The 27,659-nt window shown below is 40.0% G+C and overlaps 1 protein-coding gene across 3 annotated transcripts in view; it reads right to left on the reverse strand.

Moving 5' to 3' along the window:
* The window catches only part of PALM2AKAP2 (PALM2 and AKAP2 fusion), a 658,794-nt gene that overhangs the window by 394,890 nt on the left and 236,245 nt on the right, over positions 1-27,659 (reverse strand). The gene's annotated exons all lie outside the window — the stretch shown is intronic.

Consider the following 27,659-nt stretch of genomic DNA (forward strand, 5'->3'; position numbering starts at 1 on the left):
AGTCAAAAGACACAGACTGGCAAATCAGATAAAAAGTCAAAACCCATCGGTGTGCTGTATCCTGGAAACCCATCTAACATGCAAGGATACATGTAGCCTCAAAATAAAGGGATGGAGGAAGATTTACCAAGCAAATGGAGAGCAAAAAAAAAAGCAGGAGTTGCAATCCTAGCCTCTGATAAAATAGACTTTAAACCAACAAAGATCAAAAGAGACAAATAAGGGCATTACATAATGGTAAGAGGATCAATACAACAAGAAGAGCTAATGATCCTAAATATATACACACCCAATACAGGAACACCCAGATACATAAAGCAAGTTCTTAATAACCTAAAAGGAGCCTTAGACTCCCAGACAATAATAGTGGGACACTTTAACACTCCACTGTCAATATTAGACAGATCAACAAGACAGAAAATTAACAAGGAAATCCATGACTTGAACTCAGATCTGGACCAAGCAAACCTAATAGACATTAATAGAACTCTCTACTCCAAATCCACAGAATATACATTCCTCTCAGCACCACATCACACCTACTCTAAAATCGACCACATAATTAGAAGGAAATCACTCCTCAGCAAATGCAAAAGAATGGAAATCATAACAAACAGTCTCTCGGACCACGGTGCAATCAAATTAGAACTCAGGATTAAGAAACTAACTCAGAACCACATAACTTCATGGAAACTGAAAAACTGGCTCTTGAATGTTGACTGGATAAACAATGAAATGAAGGCAGAAATAAAGATGTTCTTCGAAACCAACGAGAACAAAGAAACAAAGCACCAGAATCTCTGGGACACATTTAAAGCAGTGTCTAGAGGAAAATTTATAGCAATAAATGCCCACATGAGAAACAAGGAAAGATCTAAAATGGACACCCTATCATCAAATTTGAAAGAGCTAGAGGAGCAAGATCTAAAAAACTCAAAAGCTAGCAGAGGACAAGAAATAACTAAGATCAGAGCAGAACTGAAGGAGATAGAGACACAAAAAACCCTTCAAAAATCGATAAATCCAGGAGCTGGCTTTTTGAAAAGATCAACAAAACAGACAGACCACTAGCCAGATTAATAAAAAAGAAAAGAGAGAATAATCAAATAGATGAAAAAAAAAACGATAAAGGGGATATCACTACAGATTCCATAGAAATGCAAACTACCATCAGAGATTACGACAAACAACTCTATGCACATAAACCAGTAAACCTGGAAGAAATGGATAAATTCCTAGACACTTGCACCCTCCCAAGCCTAAACCAGAAAGAAGTCGAAACGCTGAATAGACCAATAACAAGGGCTGAAGTTGAGGCAGCAATTAATAGCCTTCTCACCAAAAAAAGCCCAGGTCTAGATGGGTTCACAGCTGAATTCTACCAAACATACAAAGAGGAGCTGGTACCACTCCTTCTGAAACTATTCCAAACAATCCAAAAAGAGGGAATCCTTCCCAAATCATTTTATGAGACCAACATCATCCTAATACCAAAACCTGGCAGAGACTCAACAAGAAAACTTCAGGCCACTATCTATGATGAACATAGATGCAAAAATCTTCAATAAAATACTGGCAAACCAATTCGAACAGCACATCAAAAAGCTTATCCATCACAATCAAGTAGCCTTCATCCCAAGGATACAAGGCTGGTTCAACATATGCAAGTCTATAAACATAATTCACCACATAAACAGAACCAAAGACAAAAACCACACAATTATCTCAATTGATGCAGAGAAGGCCTTTGACAAAATTCAACAGCCCTTTATGCTAAAAACCCTCAATAAACTAGGTATCAACAGAATGTATCTCAAAATAATAAAAGCTATTTATGACAAACCAACAGTCAATATCATACTGAATGGGCAAAAACTGGAAGCATTCCCTTTGAAATTTGGCACTAGACAAGGATGCCCTCTCTCATCACTCCTATTCAATATAGTATTGGAAGTTCTAGACAGAGCAATCAGGCAAGAAAAAGAAATAAAGTGTATTCAAATAGGAAAAGAGGAAGTCAAATTGTCTCTATTTGCAGATGACATGATTATATATCTAGAAGACCCCATCATCTCAGCCCAAAATCTCCTGAAACTGATAAGCAACTTCAGCAAAGTATCAGAATACAAAAATCAATGTGCAGAAATTACAAGCATTCCTATATACCAATAACAGACTTAAAGAGGACCAAATCAAGAACAAACTGCCATTCATAATTGCTACAAAGAGAATAAAATACCTAGGATATAACTAACAAAGGATATAAAGGACCTCTTCAAGGAGAACTACAAACCACTGCTCAAGGAAATAAGAGAGGACACAAACAGATGGAAAAACATTCCCCAATCATGGTTGGAAAGAATCAATAATGTGAAAATGGCCATACTGCCCAAAGTAATTTATAGATTCAATGCTATTCCCATCAAGCTACTATGACCCTCTTCACAGAACTGGAAAAAACCACCTTAAACTTCATATAGAACCAAAAGAGAGCCCGCATAGTCAAGTCAATTCTAAGCAAAAAGAACAAAGCTGGAGGCAACATGCTACCTGACTTCAAACTATGCTACAAGTCTATAGTAATCAAAACAGCATGGTACTGGTACCAAAACAGAGATATAGACCAAGGAAACAGAACAGAGACCTCGAAGGCAATGCCACACATCTACGACCATCTGATATTTGACAAACCTGACAGAAACAAGCAATGGGGAAAGGATTCCCTGTTTAATAAATGGTGTTGGGAAAACTGGCTAGCTATGTCCAGAAAACAGAAACTGGACCCCTTCCTGACACCTTACAATAAAATTAACTCCAGTTGGATTATAGACTTAAACATAAGACCTAACACCATAAAACCCCTAGAAGAAAACCTAGGCAAAACCATTCAGGACATAGGCATAGGCAAGGACTTCATGACTAAAACACCAAACACATTGGCAACAAAAGCCAAAATAGACAAATGGGATCTAATTCAACTCCAGAGCTTCTGCACAGCAAAAGAAACAATAATTAGAGTGAACCAGCAACCAACAGAATGAGAAAAAATTTTTGCAATCTACCCATCTGACAAAGGGCTAATATCCAGAATCTACAAAGAACTAAAACAGATTTACAAGAAAAAAACAAACAAACAAACCCATTCAAAAGTGGGCAAAGGATATGAACAGACACTTTTCAAAAGAAGACATATATGAGGTCACCAAACGTGAAAAAATGCTCATCATCACTGGTCATTAGAGAAATGCAAATCAAAACCACATTGAGATACTACCTCATGCCAGTTACAATGGTGATCATTAAAAAATTAGGAGACAACAGATGCTGGAGAGGATGTGGAGAAATAGGAACACTTTTACACTGTTTGTGGGTCCTGTAAATTAGTTCAACTATTGTGGAAGACAGTGTGGTGATTCCTCAAGGACTTAGAAATAGAAATTCCATTTGACCCAGCAATCTCATTAACTGAGTATATATCCAAAGGATTATAAATCGTTCTATTATAAAGACACATGCACATGTATGTTCATTGTGGCACAGTTTACAATCGCAAAGACCTGGAACCAACCCAAATGCCCATTGATGATACACTGGACAAGGAAAATGTGGCACATATACACCATGGAATACTATGCAGCCATAAAAAACGATCAGCTCGTGTCTTTTGTAGGGACATGGATGAACCTGGAAACCAACATTCTCAGCAAACTGACACAAGAACAGAAAATCGAACACTGCATGTTCTAACTCATAGGCAGGTGTGGAACAATGAGAACACATGGACACAGGGAGGGGAGCATCACACACTGGGGTCTGTTGGCGGGGACTGGGGAGGGACAGCAGGGGGTCGTGAGTTGGGGAGGGATAACATGGGGAGAAATGCCAGATACAGGTGACAGGGATGGAGGCAGCAAACTACACTGCCATGTATGTACCTATGCAACAATCCTGCATGATCTGCACATGTATCACAGAACCTAAAGTACAATAAAATATATTTTAAAATAAAATAAAATAAAAATAAATGACTCTGAGGTCATATAGATCAAATTCCCCATGTTATACAGAAAAGCATCCAAAATGAATCTGAACAGTGCTTCCACAAACACTTTCAAAGGTGTTGGAAACAAGTCAGAAATTGTCAATGTGGCTTGCTTCAGCCAGATAATCAAATGCAAACATCTTCAGATAGTCACAGAAAGCCCAAGGGGGCAGAAATACCTGTTTTGTCACAAACTGTCACCCAATAGTAGGGCACAGCTTGACAGGTTTTCAATGGCTTTCCTTGCGTATGCTTTTGGAAGCTGGAAAAAGAAGATGACAAACTGAGGAAGGAAGTACCCTCTTTTTCCCCCTCCCCCATTATTAGAGCAGAACTGGAATGGTTTTGGAAACAACCACAAAGTACCCCAGCCACTCTGGTTCCCTAAAGTCCTGAAGCACCCTGTGCTTCAGCTCTCAGCAGTAAAATCTCTAAGACTCAACTTGGCTGGGAACTTCCTAATTTCTCCTCTCTGGCTTTGAGAAAGCCACTGAGAAGCAATGGAGTATGGTAAAAATGAACATGGGCTTTGAATCAAGAAGTCATGGGTACAAATCCTGGCTCTGGTATTTTCTCTTGGAAACTCCAGGTGGCATCTTGATTCACCAGTCATTATCCTGTGGAAGCAGGACACCATGACCAGGATTGCAATGGAGAAGGAGTGAACTTCATCTAAGGCCAGAAAACAGGCAGTTCTTGAACTTGCCTCTCCTTTTCTTGACGAGCTAGTATTCCTCGTCATTCAACCTCTGTAATATTCCAAAAGCCAGTTGCTTTTTCTCTCTACCCACTGCTACTCTTTATATTCAGGACCTCATTTTTTCTCAACTGGATTAATAAGATTGCCCAGCAACTGGTCTTTTGCCTCTAGATGGCGTTTTCCCCAGTCCATCTGTCACATCTCAATGGGTGTAATCCTCCCAAAATAAAGTGGTTCTTATCATTTCTTTATATAAAACTCTTCAGTGCTTTCCTCTTGTTCTTAGGAAAAATCCCCAAATCCTTAGCACCACCTTCAAGGTCCTTCATAATCTGATGGCTGCTTCCAGCTTCAGGGTCATCATTCCTCCTCATCCCCTTGGGCTCCTCCCATTCTGAATTATTGGCAATTTCCCAAACATTCCACCTGCTCCTACACCTCCAGGCTTTTCGACACACCATTCCTTCTACCTGAAATGTTTTCTTCAATTCCTCTTTTTTCCCATGTCAAGTCATCATTTAGCTTCTTGCTACCCAAAGTAGCACTGGCCTCACATGGAGAAATGCAGGATCTCAGGCTCCTACCACAGACCTCTGAGTCAAAATCATCAGTATAGCAAGACTCCCAGGAGATTCCTGTATATGTGAAAGTCTGAGAAGCTGTGGCTTGCTAACACCTACTTCCGGTCACTTTGGGCTCCACCTCCTCCCAGAAGTCTTCTTGCATTCTACCTTTGCTCTAACTGGTCTTCATTGAATGCCTTTCTCCAGTGTCCCATTATCCTATGTGTTTCTCTCTATATTAGTTGCCATATTAAGATTTTCTGGACTCTCCTGCCATTTCCACCAAGAGATAACCACTACAGTACCTAGCACAGAGCCTAGCTATACATTATAGGTGCTCAACGAATGTTTTTCGAATGTACAAATGAATACATGAAAGGACCAATTGGGCCAAATAAGAGTGTGAGTAGAAAAAGTTTGCTTAGTTATCTTTATGACTTTTACTTTTTCCTAGACTTAGCTCACCTTTCTGGTTCTTGCTACACTTTGAAGGCCAACCACTAAGAAAGAACAAGGGTATTCTTGGGAATAGCTATTCTCCCCATATTCCCTCAGGCCAATAGCTGCAGGCATTTGAACAAATGAGTTTTCCCTTCTGCTTTTTACTTGGTGATGGATTCAGCTCAGCTTAGAAATAAAAGCTTTGGGTTCAGATGACATTTTTGAAGGGCCGGAAATTCCCTAGAAATCCTAGCTTCATCTTGCTCTATAAGATGGGTCTCCTGAACTGACTCAACCTTTTTATTTGAGAGCATGATCTAACTGTTACTCCAACTGCTGTAAAACTCAACCACATGGAAGAAAAACGAGCTAGAAGTCCAAGCACATGAGGTCTCAGAAACGATTTACTATTATGTGCACGTATGACTTTTAGGAGTGAAATGAAGGGGATGCTAGCCAAATCACAGCATGGCGGGAGTTCCCTCTAGAGGCTAGCCAGCATGGATGGCAAAGAAAAGCAAACAAAAGAAACATTCTTTGTACTAGTGAGTAAAACAAAGACCCTACTGAGAAAACTGAAGTGAGCAGGAGAGCTGTAAAATCAACAGAAACGGGGGCTGTCTGTGGAGTGGGCATCTGGTTTTAATGTAAACATCCTTAAAATGTTTCAAGAATGAATGTACATTTGAATAATTTATTATTAAAGTGGGGTTTTCCCCCTATGGGTATTTAGGGAAGATTCAAACTGAGGATATCTTTGTATATGCCCAACTCAACCGAAGTTTCTCACTCAGTTTAGACATTTTCTGAGTGGAATACTGAATGAAAATCATTTGAAAGCAAATAAAATAGAACTGACTCTGAAAATCTAGGGCTGCCTGACTGGATTCAGGTATAATTTGAAAGACTCACATGGGCATCACACCTTAAGTAGATTGTACAGTTTGCTTAGGAAGCCAGAAGCAGGAGTGAGGGTGGGATGCAAGGGTCTCTGCCTGCACTGGGTCTTATCTGGCGCTTCTTCATTGGGACAGAGACTTTTCTTGAATTGCACTTTCTGCCTCCGATCATTAACGTAACCATAAAGATCTGGAAGATGCTGTAGAACAGAAATTGCAAATTAGTGCCCAAGGAATGTTTTTGTTTGGACCATACTCTATATCTAACAAAAGAATGTCTTAAGTTGATTGCCAACATTTAAAAACCTTCTGCATGGTAACAGTTGGAGATCCAAGTAGCTATCATGGCCTTTAGAAAAGACCAAATTATTTTCCAAAATTTGCCTCAATCCAAACCACTCCCTTTCATCTAGCCCAGATAGCGCGCGCGCATGCGCGCGCGCACACACACACACGTCCTAGGGCAGAGCTCTGGAGATGAGAAGGAAATGAGTTTTGTCTTGATTGGTTGGCCACCCTTGACCATTCTAATTCAGGTATCATACCTAGTATTGCATGATTTTTTTTTTAACACGGTAGCAGAACTTTTTTCCCCTTCTTCTTTACATTATATTACTTTTGCAGAATTACATGAATTTTGAAATTTTATATGTTTTCTCATTCTTTTTTATTTTTATTTTATTTTTATTGCATTTTAGGTTTTGGGGTACATGTGAAGAACATACAAGATTGTTGCATAGGTACACACATGGCAGTGTGATTTGCTGCCTTCCTCCCCTTCACTTATATCTGGCATTTCTCCCCATGCTATCTCTCCCCAACTCCCCACCCCCCACTGTCCCTCCCCTATTTCCCCCCTGCAGACCCCAGTGTGTAGTGCTCCCCTCCCTGTGTCCATGTATTCTCATTGTCCAACACCCGCCTATGAGTGAGAACATGCAGTGTTTGATTTTCTGTTCTTGTGTCAGTTTGCTGAGAATGATGGTTTCCAGGTTCATCCATGTCCCTACAAAGGACATGAACTCATCATTTTTGATGGCTGCATAATATTCCATGGTGTATATGTGCCACATTTTCCCTGTCCAGTCTATCATCGATGGGCATTTGGGTTGGTTCCAGGTCTTTGCTATTGTAAACTGTGCTGCAATGAACATTAGTGTGCATGTGTCCTTATAGTAGAACGATTTATAATCCTTTGGATATATACCCAGTAACGGGATTGCTGGGTCAAATGGTATTTCTATTTCTAGGTCCTTGAGGAATCGCCACACTGTCTTCCACAATGGTTGAACTAATTTACACTCCCACCAACAGTGCAGAAGTGTTTATATTTGTCCACATCCTCGCAAGCATCTGTTGTCTCCTGGTTTTTTAATGATCGCCATTCTAACTGAGATGGTATCTCAATGTAGTTTTGATTTGCATTTCTCTAATGACCAGGGATGATGAGCATTTTTTCACGTTTGGTGGCCTCATGTATGTGTTCTTTTGAAAAGTGTCTGTTCATATCCTTCTCCCACTTTTGAATGGGTTTGTTTGTTTGTTTGTTTGTTTGTTTCCTGTAAACCTGTTTTAGTTCTTTGTAGATTCTGGATATCGGCCCTTTGTCAGATGGGTAGATTGCAACTGCTGGTTGCCGATTCACTCTAATGACTGTTTCTTTTGCTGTGCAGAAGCTGTGGAGTTTGATTAGGTCCCATTTGTCTATTTTGGCTTTTGTTGCCAATGCTTTTGGTGTTTTGGTCATGAAGTCCTTGCCTACGCCTATGTCCTGAATAGTTTTGCCTAGATTTTCTTCTCGGGTTTTTATGGTGTTAGGTCTTATGTTTAAGTCTTTAATCCATCTGGAGTTAATTTTAGTGTAAGGTGTCAGGAAGGGGTCCAGTTTCTGCTTTCTGCACATGGCTAGCCAGTTTTCCCAACACCACTTATTAAACAAGGAATCCTTTCCCCATTGCTTGTTTTTGTCAGGTTTGTCAAAGATCGGATGGTTGTAGATGTATTGTGTTGCCTCTGAGTCCTCTGTTCTGTTCCATTGGTCTATATCTCTGTTTTGGTACCAGTACCATGCTGTTTTGATTACTGTAGCCTTGTAGTATAGTTTGAAGTCCGGTAGTGTGATGCCTCCTGCTTTGTTCTTTTTGCTTAGAATTGACTTGGCTATGCGGGCTCTCTTTTGGTTCCATATGAAGTTTAAGGTGGTTTTTTCCAGTTCTGTGAACAAGGTCATTGGTAGCTTGATGGTGGGGATAGCATTGAATCTGTAAATTACTTTGGGCAGTATGGCCATTTTCACAATATTGATTCTTCCTAACCATGGACATGGAATGTTTCTCCATCTGTTTGTGTCCTCTCTTATTTCCTTGAGCAGTGGTTTGTAGTTCTCCTTGAAGAGGTCCTCTATGTTCCTTGTCAGTTGTATTCCTAGGTATTTTATTCTCTTTGTAGTGATTGTGAATGGCAGTTCATTCTTGATTTGACTCTCTTTTAGTCTTTTATTGGTGTATAGGAATGCTTGTGATTTTTGCACATTGATTTTGTATCCTGAGACTTTGCTGAAGTTGCTTATCAGTTTCAGGAGATTTGGGGCTGAGATGATGGGGTCTTGTAGATATACAATCATGTCATCTGCAAATAGAGACAATTTGACTTCCTCCTTTCCTATTTGAATACCCTTTATTTCTTTTTCTTGCCTGATTGCTTTGGCTAGAACTTGCAGTACTATATTGAATAGGAGTGATGAGAGAGGGCATCCTTGTCTAGCGCCAGATTTCAAAGGGAATTCTTCCAGTTTTTGCCCATTCAGTATGATATTGGCTGTTGGTTTGTCATAAATAGCTTTTATTATTTTGAGATACGTTCTGTCAATACCTAATTTATTGAGGAAACGTTTTTAGCATAAAGGGCTGTTGAATTTTGTCAAAGGCCTTCTCTGCATCAATTGAGATAATTGTGTGGTTTTTGTCTTTGGTTCTGTTTATGTGGTGAATTGTGCTTATAGACTTGGGTATGTTGAACCATATATGCAAAAATCTTCAATAAAATACTGGCAAACTGAGTGCAACAGCACATCAAAAAGCTTTCTTTAATAAGTAATCAAACCTGCCAGTATATAACAGGGCATCTTCAGGCTATTGAAATTGGCCATGTGCCCCCACCACTTTGGAACTACTTTCTTGTGCTTGAGTAAGTCCCTATTGCTAGAAAATAATCACTGGACTAAGAATCAAGAGATTCTAGTCAACAGTCTTTGTCTCAATTCAGGGAAGGTATAGGCCTTTTCTTGGCATTTCCTGTTTCATGGAGTTTCTTTCACTCGTTGTCTTTCTGTCTTTAACTATAATCATCTAGGGGTTTACCTACAATCTCCATTTCTGGGTTTTTCAATATTGGCCACACTGAAATCACTACTCTTGCACTCATGCAGATGGAGGGGTATAATTTTCATTCATGGGAGCAATAAAATCATGTCCGTGATGTCTACCAGCCCAGAACTGTTTAGGCTCTAAATGCCAAAAGGCAGTCAGAAATTGAAGCCAATGGTCTCCAACATAGATACCTTTGATATTATCCAAGGCTCCTAAACATCCAATGATGAAAACAGGTTGACAGTGAACTCCTTGGGAGCGGGGGACCAGAATTTATTAGGCTCTGAATTCCCACATCCTACTCACAATGCTCAGCACTGTGCCTTGTTTGGAATTGACTCCTACCAAATGTCTGTCAAATTAAGAAGATGGAGATCACACATCTGATTTTAGACAACAGCAAAATGGTCCTTAATTTTTATATAGGATTGCATACTATTTTAACTTTATAATATTCTAGAATTGTTAAGTGCTTAAAACTCTCAATTCCTAGAAAACACTTTTTGGGATTTTTTTTTTTTTTAACCTATGAAAACACATTTGCACTTGCTAGGGCAATTCATATATAGCCAACCTTAGAAATCATAAAGCTCAACATTTCTTAGGTGAGGAAATCAGCCCCAGATGAGAAAAATATTTGCCCAAGAGTAAGCCAGCAGCAATCTAGACTAGAACAAGATCTCTTGATTGTTAGTCCAGTGATTATTCCCCAGCACTAGGGCCTTGCCCAGGCCCAGGAAAGTGGTTCTAATATGGTGGGGCACACGATTAATTTCAACAGTCTGTTGGAGTAGCCTGGGGATGCCCTGCTAGATACTGAGAGAGACCTGGGCACTTCTGAAGGGCATCATGATCTGTCAAGTGGACTCCTTCTAGAAGGACTAATGGGCAGACCAAGGGACTAAAGAGATAAATCTAGGAGCTCTTCCTATTGCTTCATGTTTAAGGCAGATGCCCCAGTTGTCTTGGGACCCCCAAGGGAGAGCACATTGGGCATGGGCTGAATTGTGTCCTCCCAAAATTCATCTGTTGATGTCCTTATCCCCAGTCTCTCAGAATGTGACTGTATTTGTAGAGAAGGTCTTTAAAGAGGCAAGTAAGTCACAATGAGGTCATCAGGGTGGGCCTTAATCCAATATGACTGGTATCCTTATAAGAATAAGAGATTACATCAAAAGCAATGGCAACAAAAGCCAAAATAGACAAATGAAATCTAATTAAACTTAAGAGCTTCTGCACAGCAAAAGAAACTATCAATAGAGTAAACTGGCAACCAACAGAATGGGAAAAAATTTTTGCAATCTATCCATCTGACAAAGGGCTAATTTTCAGAATCTACAGAGAACTTAAACAAATTTACAAGAAAAAAAAATCCCATCAAAGAGTGGGTGAAGAATATGAACAGACACTTTTCAAAAGAAGACATTTATGCAGCCAACAAACCATATGAAGAAAAGCTCATCATCACTGATCATTAGAGAAATGCAGATCAAAACCATATTGAGATACCATCTCATGCCAGTTAGAATGGCGATCATTTAAAAATCAGGAGACAACAGATGCTGGAGAAGATGTGGAGAAATAGGAACACTTTTACACTGTTGGTGGGACTGTAAATTAGTTCAACCATTGTGGAAGACAGTGTGGTGATTCCTCAAGGACTTAGAATAGAAATTCCATTTGACCCAGCAATCTCATTAACTGGGTATATATCCAAAGGATTATAAATCATTCTATTATAAAGACACATGCATGCGTATGTTCATTGTGGCACTGTTCACAATAGCAAAGACCTGAAACCAACCCAAATGTCCATCAATGAAAGATTGGATAAAGAAAATGTGGCATATATGCACGATGGAATACTATGCAGCCATAAAAAAGGATGAGTTCATGTCCTTTGCAGGGACATGGATGAACCTGGAAACCATCATTCTCAGCAAACTGACACAGGAACAGAAAACCAAACACCGCATGTTCTCACTCATAAGTGGGTGTTGAAGAGTGAGAATACACAGACACAGGGAGGGGAATATTACACAGCAGGGCCTGGGAGGCAGGGGGCTAGGGGAGGAATAGCAGGGAGTGGGGAGACCGGGGAGGGATAGCATTAGAAGAAATACATAATGTAAATGACGGGGTGATGGATGCAGCAAACCACCACCATGGCACATGTATACCTATGCAACAAACCTGCACGATCTGCATATGTACCCCAGAACTTAAAGCACAATTAAAAAAAAAAAAGAATAGGAGATTAAGCATAGCCTTGCACAGAGGGAGGACCAGATGAAGACCCAGGGAGAAGACGACCATCCACAAGCCAAGGAGAGAGGCCTCAGAAGAAACTAATCTTGCCAACACATTGATCTCGGCCTTCCAGCCTCTAGAATTATGAGCAAAAAATGTTCTGCTGTTTAAGCCACCCAGTCTCTGGTACTTTGTTTTGGAAGCCTAGCAAGCCAATACAACACCCCACCCCAACATCAAAGTGTAATTCCCAATTCCCAGAGCAAAAATGTGTAACTGTCAGCATGATGACAGACTGGACACATGACAGTACATGCAATCTGCCATTTAACTTAGGAAGCATCATAATTCTGTTTCCAATACAATGATGACAGCATCACACATCATTTGATCCAAGTAGAGTAAAAGCAAAGTGAAACTGGGATTGCCATCTTTTAGACCCCTGACCCCTTTTATCTCACTCCTTTTCTGTAGTGCCTCATTCCCTGAAAACCCTAATGTCCTTCTGGGAATAAGAAACTGGGCTGTTCCTGTGCCCTCAGCTGCAGAAGAGCAGCCCAACTCACCAAGTCCAAATAGAAAGAGTATAGGGGGCACTTGTGTTGGCCATGGATCATATTCTCTTCCTCCTTTACACGCTTGGTCACTCTGCTACTGTGAAAAAACACAATTCTACTTCATTCCAAGTGGTTAATCAACTAAGTGTCCTAGAATAAACTAAACATATATATATGAAGATGGCCATCAGCTTCTAACAGCATAAAAATTGTTTCAACTGTAAATATTGTGTTGAAACTGACAACAGACAACAAAAGAACTTTTGATAGAGCCATTTGTAATCTTTAAAATTATGGAGATACAGCCAGATAGGCACTGTGGCTCATGCCTGTAATCCCAGAACTTTAGGAGGCCGAGGCAGGCAGATTGCTTGAGCTTAGGAGTTCAAGACTAGCCTGGGCAACATGGTCAAACCCTGATCTCTACCAAAAATACAAAAAATTAGCCAGGCCTGATGGTGAGCACCTTTAATCCCAGCTACTTGGGAGGCTGAGGTGGGAGGATCTGTTGAGTCTGGGATATGGAGGTTGCAGTCAGCTGAGATCATGCCACTGTACTCCAGCCTGGGTGACGCAGTGAGACTGTCTCAAAAAAAGAAAAAAAATTATGGAGTTACAGTATTTTAGAAATGAGAAGAACCTTACTTCCTGATTCACTATTTCTTGGCCTCTAACTCATATGGGCAACAGTTCAGGAAATCATATTTGATTATGCCTTCTACTCAGAAATGCTGTTTTGTAATCTCCAAGTGACTGGCAAGAAGAACTATTTGATTCTTTCATTCTTCTTATGAGTGTATATGATTTTGTATCAAATTCTGCATGAACCCCAAGAACGTCGTTGCTAGCCATTACTAGAAAGTGACTAGAATGTATTTTTAAAAACATTTCTAGAGTAAAGCATCCATTTAAGAAGGCATTTATAATTTTTTTAAAAAAATTCAATACCAGTGATTTTTATCTGAAAATCAGTATGGTGGCCTGGGGCTGGCCTGACATCAACCACTTGTAAGACAAGGGCAAAGAGAAATGAGCCTGGTGAAACCATCTGCTGTTGGCCTTTTTGGGCACCTGCAAAAACAGAGCTAGACTATTAGATATTATACACAATAAAAAATATTAAAAATTGGCTTTTATTATTATTAGCTACAATATTTATTAGAGTATATTCACATCAGCATTCGTGGCCCTCCATAATATGGTGGTAGCTTGTGTTTCTGGTGCAATGTTCCCCCTACCCTCTTTCCCATACGCCTGTCCAACTGGACATGTCCCCGCTCTCTACTCCATGCCTTTCTCGTGTTCTTTCTGACATTTCTGTGACACAACTGCCCTTTTCCATCTGTGCCTGTTAAAATCCTCACAGAGCCAGACTGCCTGTGTTTGAACTCTAGGCTGCCACCAACTAGAAGCCACAACTAGCTGCATGACTTTGGCCAAGTTTCTTAGTCTCTCTGTGCCTTGGTTTCCTCATCTGCGAAATGAGGATAAAATAGTACTACCTCGTAGGATTGTGGTGATGATTCACTGAGACAGTAGATCTAAAGCACTTACAGCAGTGCCTGAACCAGATCTACGCCATCTTCCCTTTAGCCTCCTGGAGATATCATTGATGCTTCTCTCTACTGGGCTAGCACACTAGACTCTGAGTGTGAGGGCACTTCTTTATGGTTCTAATAATTATTGGTCCATAATAACTAATAATAAATACATTTATTTCTGTTAGCTCTGACTTCAAGATTGAATTGAATTAAACGATGAAATATTAATGCATGTGATCAAACACTTACTTTGGAGCTTGCATTTTGCATCATTTCTTCCATTTATTTGGGGCCTTTTATGCCTTGGAATGGTGGGAAAGACATTCCTCTGTGCTTTCTAAAATGGAGTTATCTGGCTAGCTTTTCTAAGTGACTCATATTCCTCTAAACCTGTTGGCATTCCCAAATTCATTTTCAGAGAGTAAGCCTAAAGAGCAAAAGTTCAAGTCAGATAGGACATCCTGGGACCAAGAGCAGAGTGGATTTTTGGCTGTCATCTGTTCCCTGCTGGCTGACACTCTAAGTGACTGTCATTCCGTTGTGCAGAAGGGAAAATTCCATATAAGGAAAAGCCCAAGCAAGTCATTAAGCCGTCTGAAGGGAGAGCAGCACACCCCTGGCAAAGATTACAGCACACTTCACAGCAAACTTGTGGAGTAACAAAGCACATATTGTTACCTCTGAACGCCACACTCTGCACGCTAGTAAAAATACGTATTATACCTTTTTAATGGGATGAGGGGAGTTGGCGTCTTTGCAACATTTTGGATGGAGTCATAACATAAATAAACTGCATTCTGGGGTCTGAATTTATGAAGCCCAGAGCCAAGCTGCACAGTCACAACTAGGGCAACCCAGACCGTTGTGTAAATCAAGTGCAGAAGCCAGGGCGTTCTGGCAGCTGCACCACTGTGTGCTCATGTGAGCAAAGACTCCACTGAAACACTTCCCAGCCACTGTTACTGTCTGCCACCTTTTTACAAATGTGTTTACTATTCATAGAGTTGATGACTTCTGCCCATTTTTATTATTGCTGCAAATGTGGCCACTGAGTAACATTTTGAATAACCTAAAACAGGGCATGGCAAGACAGGAAAGGGGGTGTGTGTACATTCTGGCTGGTGTAATTCATGTCTATTACTACACACACACACACACACACACACACTCTCACAGCCACTAGAGTCAACTTAAGAGATCAGAGAAGAAAAGAAGTGAGGCAGCATTCAATCCAACCTAGAAGCCAAACCATAGAAGTGAGAGCCTGAAACTATGAGCCTTATTTTTATTTTGAGACAAAGTCTCATTTTGTCACCTAGGCTGGAGTGCAGTAACACAATATCAGTTGACTGCAACCTCTGCCTCCTAAGTGCAAGCTATTCTCCTGCCTCAGCCTCCTGAGTAGCTGGGAGACAGGCTTGCGCCACCATGCCCGGCTATGAGCCTTATTTTCAAGTGGAGCCCATACCTATCACTGGTCATGGCAGTGGTCTAAATGATTTGTACCTGCTGTCCTGCCATTCTATGAAATTGCTGGGCTCTGAAAATGAGCAAAAAGGAAGGCTATGTTCACTGTTAAGGCTGATTTAAATGCTGAATAAATGCTGAAAAGTTGCTTGGTGCCTAGGTTGAGAGGAAGGAGCTCTGGAAGCCAAAAACTATTGGGGCTGAGGTCATGCATAGACTTAGAGAGGGAGCTCCTAGAGAAGATTTCTTAGTCCTAGAGTCTTCTGGAAGACAGGAGAGAGCAAGAAGTGCATCAAAATCTGGTGGGAGGTTGAAGAGTTCTGGTGTTCAAAATCTTAATGCTGGATTTGCCAGATGTCATCATGATCAGGAGGTGTCTGCTCCACATGAAGTCAAAAACAGGTAGTTGCCAGAGGCTGTGAGGTCTTGATGTTACTATGAGAACATCTGGGGTGCTTAGAACATTCCTGGAATCCCAGTGAATGCACTGGAGCAAATTATATTAAGGGGCAATAAAGCCTTGCTTGGGAGGACTTGCAATCGTTCTTTGCTTGGTTTATCTCAGATGAGATGTTAAAATCATCAATCACTGTCTTAGCCTCTCTAGTACTCCGAAAATTTATGAAATCATAAAACAGTCACATCTAGCAGAGATCTAGTGACTCTCTGGAAACTTTCTCCTTTAAAGATGAAGAAAATTCAGCTCAGAAAATAGCCCATGCCATGCAGCTAGATGATATCAGCTGAGATCCGCAAGATATTTTTCTTTATCTTTGTTATAAAAAAATTGTTATTCATCTTGCCTGGAGTATGACAATCATATTTTAAATTTTAGTACAGAAAGTTGTTTCTCCAAAGTCTTTATAATTAGTTCTGTTTCAGTTATTCTTACTAACTCAAAATACCTATAATCTTCAGGTTGGAACTCCATTTTCTGCCCTCCACATTTAACAATATTTCTCCTGTAATGTACATATCTTTTTCTTTTTTCTCCACATTCTGAGAGAGCTTTCCAGTTTATCCTCTCCAATCATTATTCAGTTCTCCACTGGTTTAGTTCAGTCATCTGTCGATTGTAATACGAATTTTAATTCTGCTCTTGAGTTGTTAGCTCTGTCATATTTTATCCATTTCACATTTCCATGTTCACCTCACTACTACCCCCATCCCTATGACCTTGTGGTTTTCCATTTCTGTTTTCTTAAAGCCATATAGAACATAGACAAATGAGAACATCCACATACTCAATAAGGAAAAAAGAACAAATTTCATCATTTACTGGAATTCATTCATTATTCACTCATTGAGTTCCTATGATATGCCAAGCAGTGTGCTGGGCTCTGATGCTAGGAATAGAAATACAAGAAAGATATGTCTCCTGTTATCAAAGTGTGCGGGCAGATGCATATGCATATGTGTATTAAGATGTTGCACACAAACAACCATAATGCAAGGTAGGAAATGTTGCCTGCCTAGGAAAGGCTTACATTTCAAAAGACAGTTTGAAAATTTTTGAAATTTTCTCCTGGTTCCTGAAATAGACATCCTGGGGTCTGCAACAATTTTTTTTTTTCACTGATTCCAAGTAGTCTTTCCTATAATTTACTTCTTCAATATAATTATTTAAATAAGGTGAGATTTCTTGAGACTTCAAGCAGCAGTCATACATGGCATGGGGTTGGCCTCATCAACGCCAGCCCTCCATTTGTATGATGATCTCACACCTGCAGCTGAAGAACAGGTGTCTGTGCAGCTTCTAACCTAACTCTAGATTCTAATGTAGCTCTGCACCCCTGAGGGGGCATTGCTCCTACCTGTCACTCTCTGATTCTTTGAGACGCTGACTCAACACGCTATGCATGAAGAGCTACAATCCCAACATGTAGAATACTTCTGCTATAAATCTTATTTCTTGGATCCACCTAAGTGCTGAACTTATGGAACTACACTTCCCAGGATGCAGTTAAGCTTTGCACAGGCTTCAAGGGAGGGAAAAAGATCCCTCCCTTTTTTCATCTTACTGGTTTTGGGGAATTGTGGAGGTTGACTGAATAGAGAAAGAAAGAAGGGTGAATAGGACATGGCTCTTTACTGCCTTAAAAGGAAGCAGCTCCTTGGAAAATGGGACGGGGCTCAGCTTTCTGGCTGGAATAGACCGAGGGGTTCTGTAAACAGAAAACTCCTACAGGGGAGGCATAAAAGCCTTTCTCTGCTCCCTCCACCTCTGCTTCCCTCAGGAAGGCAGCTCCTGGGTCTTGGCTATAGGCTCTCTGACAAGCAGGCATTTTGTGGCTGTGGTGAGATTTTTTTCTTGTTTCTGAGTCTTTCTGGAAATTTTAAAGGGAATTTGAGAGAGCTGCAACAGAGCTGCTTTCCAGATGCCACTTCTGTGTTGTCCACATATGCTTTTGAATCTTCTCTACCCCAAATATGGCACGTAGAAATGAAAACAAAAATAGCACCTAAGTTAACCATGCAAGGGGCCAGGATGTGTTTATGTGGTATGGGTCAAAGAAATATATAATCCTGCATGGACCTTATCAATGCCCCATAAACCTGAGACTAACAATCTCAAGTGGAAATGGTCATAGTCTGTGTGGAAGCCATACAGAATACAGACAAATGAGTACATACAAAGGAAAATAAAAAGCTATGTCATGGGAGGCCGAGGCGGGTGGATCACGAGGTCACGAGATCGAGACCATCCTGGTCAACATGGTGAAACCCCGTCTCTACTAAAAATACAAAAAATTAGCTGGGCATGGTGGCGCGTGCCTGTAATCCCAGCTACTCAGGAGGCTGAGGCAGGAGAATTGCCTGAACCCAGGAGGCGGAGGTTGCGGTGAGCCGAGATCGCGCCATTGCACTCCAGCCTGGGTAACAAGGGCGAAACTCCGTCTCAAAAAAAAAAAAAAAAAAAAAAAAAAAAAAGCTATGTCATTTGCTGGAATTCATTCATTCGTTCTTTCATTGATTATCTATGGTACGCCAAGCACTGCACTAGGTGCTGAAGTTGAGGATAAAAATAAAAATGTAAAATAAAAAACAGTTCCTGTTCTCAAAGTGTGTGCAATGTGCATGCATATGTGTATAAAAAGTGCAATAGACAACTAATATGCAAAGTAGACCACTATTATGCAAGACAACTATTACTGCCTTGAGGAAAACTTAAAACACCCCAGCAACTTTCTTCTCAATTGGAATAAAAGCAAACTCCTTCTGCTGAGACCATTCAATGGGAAAATACAGTGCTTTTAACAAATAACGTGGAATTGGATATCTGTATCTCTCTTCCACCTTACAGTATTCACAAAAACTAATTTAAGATGGGTCTTAGAGCTAAACCTAAATGCTGAGACCTGTGATGCTTCTACGAGAAAATCCTTTCATGATCTTGGAGTAGACAGATATTTCTTAGACAGAACACTGTCCAGCATGATTAGAACAAAAACAAACAAAGCCCCCAGACATAACCAAATATCAGTGAACATGTGGAACAATGGGAGCTCTTACACTTGGCTGGTGGGATCATAAAATGGTTCCACCGCTTGGGAAAACTGTTCAGCAGTTTCATATAAAGTTAAAACATCTGTTACCCTATGACCCAGCAGTTTCAATCCGAGGTATGTACCCCAGAGAAACGAAAACATCTATATACAATAAGACCTGTTCAAGAATATTCACGGCAGCCTTATTGAAAATAGCCAAAACAATCTAATTACCCATCAACAAGAAAATGAATAAACTTATAGTGATAAATTACACAACGGAGTACTACCCAGCAACGAACGATGGATACTTGCAACAACATGGGTGAATTGCTAAAACATTCCACTGAATGAAAGAAACCAGACTCAAAAGCATGCATACTGCATAATTTCATTTTTACAAAGTTCCAGAATCGTGATAGAAATTAGAACACTGGTTACCTCTGGGCTGGGAGTTGGGGGAGAATTGACTACAAAGCATCACAAATAAACTTTCTGAGGTGTTGAAAATCCTCTATGTCTGGGTTTGCATGATAATTGCAGAGTATATAATTGCCAGATACCTTCAAAACAAATAATTTGAGATCTGTGCATTTCATTGGATGTAAATCATACCTTAATTTAAAAAAACTAGTTTTTTAAAAAAGCAAAAGTCCTTCTATAAAGCCCCACATAAGCTGTTCCCTGCTCCCTCCCAGACTAATTAGTGGTGTGACCAGAAACAATCATTGAAAATCCTGGAGCTTCTGTTCCCTCAACTAGGAAAGAGTAGGTTCAACTAGGAGACCCTAATATCCCTTTCTAACTCTTGAATGTTTTAAATCAGTGATCTATACACCTATATACCAAGGAACAGTTCAGCTTTTGATGAGTAAAGCCTTCAGTCATGACATCTTTTTTTTTTAAATAGGCATATTACAAATGAGTTTCCTATTTCTTTTTACAATTGACAACATTCTCTAAAACATGAGGCCTCACTTCCCTTCCCCATCTTTCTTAGAGCGCTGGTTTAAGTTAATGGATGTAACAACCTGTACATTCTTAAATTCCAATGCTTAGATGTTGTCCAAGTTAATGGACTACTTGAATTAACGAAACTCTGTCTATGTCAGCAAAGTCTGGTGCTCTTTGTGAATTGATTTCAAAGTAGATTTTCATTGTATTTCTAGCTCTGACTCTTATAAACAATATGACCTCGGTTGAGACAAAACTCATCTGGGTCTAGCTATACATCAGCTATATAATTGAGATAATAATTTCACCCATTCCTTATCCACAAGTTACTGTGAGAACCAAACGAGGTAATATATGGGAGAGTTTAATAAACTATATTGTTCAAATATGAGACTGTATTATTATACCATTGGACTTTGAATGCCAACCAAGAGCCAAATGGAAATTCTGGGAATTCAGAAACAATTTTTGAACCTTTGGGCACTGGCAATAAAGAGTATATAAGGCGTTCCACCATTTGCAGTACATAGGGAGAGAATTTAGTTAGTGGCAGGGTTGTTGTAGAAACAACTAGAGACTTTTTTAGTCAAAGAGGCCAAAATTCAAATCCCAGTTTTTGGGCCTGTTAGTTGTGTGGATTTGGGCCAATTATTTACTGTCTCTGGGCCTGGTATAAAGAGTCTGCTGATTCTCAACTCTTTGGAAGTAAAATGTGGACATTCGATTTTTCCTAGCAACTATTCTTTGTTGACTCCCTTTTTCTTCTGGAGAGCAGACTCCCTTAATGATAAATGAGTCAGATCCTAACGCTTTCCAGGAATTCTGTAAGTGGAATATTTTTAAATGTCATTTTTCAATCATTCATTGCTGGTATATAGAAACAGAGTAGATGTCTTTATATTGATCTTTTATCCTGAGTCCTTGCTAAATTCACTTATTAGTTCTAGTAATTTTTTGTAGATTTCTTAATTTGTTACATAAACAATCAATATTCTGTGAATAAAGACAGTTTTATTCTCTTTTCCTAACTATATGATATTTACTTCTGTTCTTCAAAAAGAGCACACCAATCAGTAAGCCCCTGGGGGCAGCTATCATTTCTCCAAACCGTAAGTTCTCAGCAGTAGGCTCTGGGGGCAATTGTGAGAAAATGGGTTGAGGATCTCACTTGAAACCTTACACCACTCTTTGCTTATCTTTAATACAGGAATAGTAATTCTACCTCCCAGATATACTGTGAGGGAAACATAAGAGTATATAAAGAAATCCATAGCAACTGCAATAGATTATATATAGTTGGTGCTTAGCAAATGAGTATTACTTTTTTTTTCAGTATTGGTATCAGGAACACTTTCAGTTTAGAGGCCAAATATATAATGATTGTCTGTGCCTCTTGCCATCTGGAAGACTCAATCAAGATTTTCCATGCTGAGGCATCGAAGCCATGCTAGACAGGTTGGTGTCTATCCACCTAACGTCTTTTGTTTCCAACACCTAAATGTTGGATGGTTTTGAGAAAACACAGTTGGAATAAAACCTTCAAGCTGGATGGTAACTTCCCATTTTAAGATTAGTAATAATGTTTGAACAGAGTTCTTTAATTTGTTTCTTTGAAAGCACAAGCTTTGGGAACCTATGGGTGAAGTACTTACAGGTTTGCTAAACAATACAGGGTCAGAAATAACTAATTAACTGTATATTAACCAGTTATTGTTTTCGTTGGACTTTCAACTACTCTTACTATGAGGTCAGTAGATGCACCTAGCTAAAATTAGCAAAGCCCTAGTTCCAGTCCTGGTCCTGTTTTCCTTCAACCTTTCGTTCTCATGTGCCTGGCTTGCTTCTTTTCATCTGTGGCAGGTCTCCTGGCATGCTTCATTTCCATTTACAGTGGCTGCTGCTGTCTCTAACATTTCATTTGCCTCTGTCTCAGTCAAGCTGACCCTCACCCTTGGCCACATGGCGTGGATTCAGTGAGTTTGTTAGTCACTTTCCAAGACTGTAAAGGGCACAGTCCTAGTTGTGCTGTCACAGAACAAATAGATCCACGGGTCGCTTCTTTCCCATCATGATGACCACTCAGGCCACCCACTTTGCTGGTCGTGTAAGTTGATCATGCTGACCACTGCACATTTTTCCTACCACATCTCTGGAAGCCACTGTAATCATATAGCATTTCCAGGATCCCTTTGGTGCCTTCTGATCCAGAACACTCATCCCTAGCTTTCCTCCTGTGCCTCCTAAGATTTAGGATGAGAAAGAACGCTTCTTGACAAAGACCTGCTTAGATGATGCCTCCCTAGAGATAAAAGAATCTTACACTATGCTGTTTTTACAGTCAATCTTCAAATGCTTTCTAGTTCCCAATGATGTTAAAGCTTAGAATGGCTAAGCTTAATATACAAAATAAATAAATAAATAAAAAAGGCTACACTGGCAGTGATTCAGTTCCTTGAGGTTATCTAACTATTTCCTGACAATTGCTCTTGGGCTGCACATTCATACCAGTATGTTACTGTGATCATGGGAAGAGATACTTTCTCCAGCCTTCAGGAAACGGCAGTCAAATACAGACTGGAATAATAAACATTGTAGACTACAAACGGTAGGACGGTGGGAGAACGGAAGGTGGAGGCGAGGGTTGAAAATCACATATTAGGTACAATGTTCACTGTTCATGTGATGGGTACACTAAAAGCCCAGATGTCACTGCTACGCAATAGAAAACGTTTAAGAAATCTACACTTGTACCCCCTAAATACAGAAAAACTTAAAAATAAAATTTAAAATATGTAAAAATAAAAGTGAAAAAAGAAAATGGCAGTCAAATATTCTCAGTCATGAAGCAAAAACTGGCTCTATGTCAAGGTCTTCTACTAAAATTAAAGAAATAATAATTAATCTTGCTTAGACTGTTGTTTGGCCAATAGTGATAGAGTGGTGATCTGAATTCACTTTCGGTTTGGAAGACTAAGCCCTTTCATACACCTAGACCATTCTTGGAACATGGCTTCCAATAAATCATTGATTCATTCAATTTAAATTCAAATGATCAATTTCTCTCACGTTCATTGTCGCTACTTCTATAGTGTGTGTTTATACATACATGTATATATTCATAAATTATATATATTTATTATAAGTCACTTTTTTGTACAAGACTAGCCCCCTGGGACCTATTTTCCCCATGTAAATACAAAGGCAAGACAAAAATAACAGGGGATTTTAACCCTGGTTGTGCCCGTGAAGAAGCCTGATCCTAGATGCTGGAATGGTTGGTGATTTTCCAGATTTCAAGAATCAGTGTCAATCTGGCCCCAAGCCCAAAAGCAGGCAGCTTTCTTATGCTGGGACATGACCTCAGCATAGACTAAAGATAACTACCGTGGGAGAAACGTCTACTTGGCTTTCTTCTTCTCATTTGGCCCCAGTCCTTAACATCTGAACCGGAGAGATGGCCTGTCTTCCCAAGCCTTTTGCACACCAACAGAAGGCAAACCCAAGTTACGGTCTTAAACAGCAGGGAAAGAAGGATTCTTTTTTCTGTTTCTCTTCCTACCATCAGCATGGTGAAAAGGTACATGAAGGCAGACCTACCATTAATGCTTGGAACAAAACTAACAAACATCCCAAGGAGACGCTATTAAGTGAAAATCAGAGTCTACACCATTTTCCCTTTTCCTCTGGGCACACAAAGCTCCTTTATACACAGCAGTGTGAATGGAAAGAGGAAACTTCTTAATAATCTTCCAACAGATATTTCAGCCAAAAAATCATTTTTGATTCCATAATTAACTTGCTGTGTGATTATAGGCATTTCATTTAGGTTTTTTCTACCTAATTCCACAGCTTATTAAAGATTAAAGTCACTGGACTCAGGCTCACAGCTCCCTGCAGGACATGATTTGAGCTGAGAGTCTGTCCCATAAAGCTGCCTTTAACCCAGACTCACCAGATGCAGGAAGCCTTTGGAACATGATCTCCCAGAGTCCCTCAGAGAGCATGCTTCTCAAGTGTGCAAATGTGCATACATACACAGTGTATCCTTCCCTACAGTGCTAGGAGATCATAAAGGATGGTGGGCTCAAAGCTCTACTTTGAGTTTGAGTTGCTGGAGCTAAGGAGCTTCAGGAAAATACTCATGAATCTAGTATTCAAGGCAGTAACCAGGCCCTGAAGGCCTAGTTAGTGTCAGAGACACAGAGAACTGGAAGAACACACTCTTTCAACTATGCTTGGATAATAAGGTTAAGTTATCATTTGCCTTGTCTTGCCCAAGGTAATATTTGGAGTTGCTATTATTTCTCAATGCTCCTTGAGAAACAGCTTTGCCCACCAGAGAGTCTGGAAATTTGTTTTCTTCCTATGTCAGTTGAGCAATGTAAATATGTTTGACAAGATGGCAGTGAAGAGGCTTCAATCTATTTCTCTAGGGAGGGGAAGAGGCTTCAATCTATTTCTCCAGAGAGGGGAAGAGGCTTCCATCTATTGGCCCAGGGAGGGGAGGAAGGAGAAGGTCCTTGTGATTATTTGGCAGATGGACCCTCTTTCCACCTCCTGCAAATGCTTTTGGCCATTTTGCAAAGTAACCTAAGATCTGGGCAATACTAACACAATGGAAATTGTGGGAAAGTTATCTTCACTTTTCTTCCTTTGGGATAGCTAATTGGTTCTAACATATGGATCCATTGCTGAAGATATCATGTTTAACGAAATTAAAATGTCATGGAGTCTGTTTAATGAGACTCTCCTGCCTCTTCATACACGCTAAAGAACTTTTCTCTTGACTCCAACTATTAAAATTCCTAGATCAGGCTGTCCAATCAAATTGTCTGCAAAGAGGGAAATATTCCATATCTATTACATCAATGTGGTAGATACTAGCCACATGTGGCTATTTTGAGCACCTGAAATATGACAAATAAAGAACTGAGTTTTAATATTAATTATAATTTATTTAAATTTAAATGGACAAATGTGCCTACTGGCTACCTGTTAGTACAGTTCTTAGTTTCTATATTTAATTTGTTATTTATTATCTCCATACTAGCTGCAAGATGCTGGTTATGATGCACTTCTTGTTCCTAAGTGGTAGTCTAGATTGATTCCTCAGGACATAACTGAAAAAAAAGTGCCGACAAATTCTTAAAATATTTAAAGCCACTGCAGAGGGAAGAAGGAGATTATTGATCTAAAATGGAGATAATCCAGTAGTGGGAATACCTTAAATAAAATGAAAACAAAATGGACTGTAGACTCTGGCAAGGAAAATAGAAGTTAGTTACAATTAAGGTCTTCCCTCGGGTCTACTTTAAGTCAAGGTTAAATCATCTAGAATCTGTTTTAGTTGTTCTTTCATCAGATTACTCAACAATGGCCACACCTCTTCTATGCAGTGGTGCATTCATCATTAGATGTATAGTTGGGTTACCTGGAACCATATTCCAATCTCCTACAAGTCTTCTTTTGTGGTGCAAAAGAAATGTAACTCTGACCAAGTGGCTGACCACACCAACTTTCTATTTCCTGCTATTGCAACATCAAAAAAAGTCTTTCCCCAACTCTGTTGCATAATCACTATCTATGGTAGCAGTAAAAAGAAAAATGAATCCCTGATGACTTCCAGATTGATTCCCCCCAAATGATTACATTAAATGCTGTGATTAAAATTGAGTGAAAATTTACATTTAGTGAGTTCCCTTGTCTGGGAGATAAAAGCCATAGGCCATAGGGTTATAAACTGTCAGCCTTGAAAGGAACTCAGGCTGGTTAAATATCATTCCACAAATGAGGACATGGCCCTACAAACAAACTGAAAACAAAGCCAGGACTATGCAAGGGGAAAGGCACACTTCATGAGTCTCTGCTTTGCACCATGCCAGGGTATTTGCATGTGTGCTGCAGCCTCTGTTCTCACTCTGCCTAGTCATTAAGCCAGATACAACACTTCTTCCCACTCACCATTCAGGATCTACTCACCCTAAAGTATTGTTAACCAGTGTGAGATTTCTTGAAGATTCTGTAGGAGAGATAGAGGCAAGCACTCTCATCATACACCATACTTCGAACAATCTAACAAATGTTCCTTGGTCACTTCTCTTCTCCCCAGTGACCCTCTTTGGCCAAGCCAGTGGGAAGATAAGGTAAGGGATATATTTTTCCCTCAACCTCTTTCCAGGATGCATCTAAATTACTCTATTTCCTGTTCTAGCGCCCTCATTCTTCCTTTTGCACATCTAAATCCCTCTCCTTTTCTTATATACATCCATGGAATCATTCTTTTCAAATCCTTTCAATGACTTCCCATCCCCTATAGGATAAAATCTGAACCCCTTACCTGAGCCTCTCAACATCATCTGGGCCTTGTCTACCTCTAAGAACTCACCCCTTACCATGCATCCCTCATTCTACTCCTGGTCCCTTGATCTCCCTGGGGAATTTGTCAAACATACCCACCTCATGCCCACTATAGAGTTTTTGCACCTCAGCAACCTCTGCCAGGAACACTCTTCAACCCTGAGTTTTGCACAACTTGCTCCACCACCTCAGAAAGAGGCATTCTCTGAGTATCTTGAAATGGACACCTTCTCTCTGCTACCCTTTCCATTATAGTCATTCTCTAACTCCTCCCCTGACTTTCTTTTCCTCCATAGCACTCATCATTACCCGCATTATATGGCTTTTCTATTTGACTATTTCTTTATTATCTGTCTTTTCCCAACTAGAAGGTAATCACATATCATCAGGGTCTTTATCTGCCTTGTTCATCTATATCCCAACTATCCATGTGTTGAATGAATGAGTGGAAGCAATTTAGCTTTATCTTAACTAGTCTAAACTTGCATACCCACCACCCATCAATCTAACAAACAAACAAAATGTCTTCCAGCTACTGCCATCCACCCTTTCTTAGGTGACAGCAATCAATTACAAATAGAAGCTACTTTCCCCCAAAGATATCCCATTAATCATCACAGAAACCTAGTCATGGATATGTTATTATAAATAATGAGCATGCAGGCACACAGTGAAGACACAACTGAGCTTTCAGACTGTTTGACTCCAAAACTGGTGCTGTTCCCATCACAGTACACTCCCTTCCCAGCCTTCTGAGGCAGTATACCTGAGAGCTTTGGGGAAACCACAGAGCTGGGTACACATGGAAGGAATGCTATTCTTACATGCAATGTCTTTCACTTCCATTGATCTGTATATTGGTCTTTGCACAATTTCCAGCCCTGCATATAATGAAGCAGGTAATTTGAATTTGCTTTGAGAAAGACAGGTCTCATTGGGGTCTTCCTGTCTCATTGTCCTTTCTGTCAAAGTGGCTCCTGCCGAAGGCACTAAAGTATCCAGATTTTCAAATCGCAGACCTGGCTGAAACCT

Source organism: Aotus nancymaae, unplaced genomic scaffold, assembly GCF_030222135.1.
Source record: "Aotus nancymaae isolate 86718 unplaced genomic scaffold, 86718_ANA_hifiasm-v0.15.2.pri h1tg000003l, whole genome shotgun sequence".
NCBI lineage: Eukaryota > Metazoa > Chordata > Mammalia > Primates > Aotidae > Aotus > Aotus nancymaae.